The following is a 2,139-nucleotide window of genomic DNA, read 5'->3' as shown; positions in this document are numbered from 1 at the left end:
CTGCACCCTAAAGCTACATTCTGGGTTCCCATGCCCCTGCAGAGTTAGTTTAAACCCCCCCCAAGAGCACTAGCAAACCTCCCACCAAGGATACTGGTGCCCCTCTGGTTCAGGTGCAGACCATCCTGTTTATAGAGGTCTCATCTTCCCCAGAAAGAACCCCAGTTATCCAAATACCGGAATCCCTCCCTCTTGCACCATCCCTGTAGCCACGCATTTAACTGTTTTCTCTCCCTATTCCTCGACTCTCTATCACGTGGCACGGGTAACAAACCAGAGACAACAGCTCTGTTCGTTCTCACTCTGAGCTTCCAACGTAGCTCCCTGAAAGCCTGCCTAACATCCTCAGCCCTCCTCCTACCTATGTCATTGGTGCCAATGTGGACCACGACTTCGGGCTGCTCCCCCTCCCCCTTAAGGACCCGGGCAACACGATCAGAGACATCACGGACCTTTGCATCTGGGAGGCAACATACCAAACGTGAGTCTCTCTCGCCCCCCACAAAACCGGCTATCTGTGCCCCGAACTATCGAGTCCCCAATTACTATTGCCCTGCTCTTCTCCATCCTTCCCTTCTGAGCAACGTGGACAGGCTCCGTGCCTGAGGCCTGAGCCCCATTACTTACCCCTGGTAAGTCCCCCCCCACAAGTATCCAAAATGGTATACTTGTTCTTGAGGGGAACGGCCGCAGGGGGTCCCTGCACTGGCTGCTTCCTCCCAGTCCCCCTCACTGTCACCCACCTGTCTGCAATCTTCGGAGTTACTACTTCCCTCAAGCTCCGATCAATTACCCCCTCTGCTCCTGCGCGCTTTTATAGGGAAATAACCTACCCGGCTGCCCCTCTGTTCTTCGTCACTTCCCCCTGCTGCTCCCGCTCTTTCTGTGAAGAGAAAAAAAAACACCGCTGCCCGCTACCGGTAAGTAATTTTAAAACAAACTGTCTCACCTTAGCTGTAGCCTTCCGGGTTCCTTTACACTCTGCTACTGCTCGCACTCAAAATCACTTATAACATGAATATCCGTCCTTCTGTACCTTAACCTGGCCGTTGGTGCTCATATCCCTGGAATCCCAGGGAAATCATTATGAAGCTCAGAAACAATGTGAAAAACGTATGGCTCGTGCTCTCCTGTACGTCCCGGCTGTGGGTCCCATTTGGATCCCTAGTGTATCGAGAGCTGGCATTGAGAAGCTCAGAAACAATGCAATGGTATGTGTCAGACTGCTGTTCACTTCCCAGTGTGTTCCATGTTGTGCTCCATACACAGGGGTGTGTGTGTCTGGCTGCTGTTCACCTCCCGGTGTGTCCTGTGTACTGCTCCATAGACAGGGTTATGTGTGCTGGGCTGTTGTTCACTTCCAGGTGTGTTCCATGTGGTAGTCCATAAACAGGGAGGTGTGTGCTGGGCTGTTGTTCATTTCCTGGGGAAAGGGATCTGTTTTATCCACACCGAGTTTTCCAGGAACAGCTTCCCAAGTTACATTTAACTCAGGAGCGGAGTGCGAGGGGACCCTGATTGAACAAGGAGCTGGTCACAGAGCGGTGTCACTTCCTTCAACACGATGTGCAACTTCACACCAGGGGGAGGACGGTGCTGCCAGGGTCACTGTTTCACTCAGCTTCTATGTTCCCAGCTTTCCAGGCAGGGGTGGGTGACAGATCCATCATCTCCCAGTATGCCGACGTCAACATCACCATTTGGAGACGGAGGATATATATGGTGGTTGAGAGCAAGTGGGTCCCTGAGAACATCAGGAAGATGGAGCAACACTTCCCGTGTCTGATCGGGTCAGAATGAACCCTCCAGTACACACTGCATCACTAAGTCCTGTAGTCTTTCTCCGCTTCAGTAACATACTGCCTGTCATTCTTCCTAAAGAAATTGACAGATTATATATTTTCTTTTATCCCATTTGCTAAACTTTTATCCATTGACTACACCTGTCCATATCCAATTACAGACTCTCCACATTCCCGTGATAATTTAGTTTCCTGTTTATCTTAGTGTAATCGGCATAATTAGTTACAGTACATTTGTTCCACTCCTCCTGATGATTTATACAGATTATAAAGAGCTGTGGGCCCAGTACTGGTCACTGTGTGACTCCACTGGTGACGTTCTTCAAACTGGCTAAGG

Source organism: Chiloscyllium plagiosum, chromosome 8 (assembly GCF_004010195.1).
Source record: "Chiloscyllium plagiosum isolate BGI_BamShark_2017 chromosome 8, ASM401019v2, whole genome shotgun sequence".
Classification (NCBI taxonomy): Eukaryota; Metazoa; Chordata; class Chondrichthyes; order Orectolobiformes; family Hemiscylliidae; genus Chiloscyllium; species Chiloscyllium plagiosum.
Note: the sequence above shows the minus strand (reverse complement) of the source record.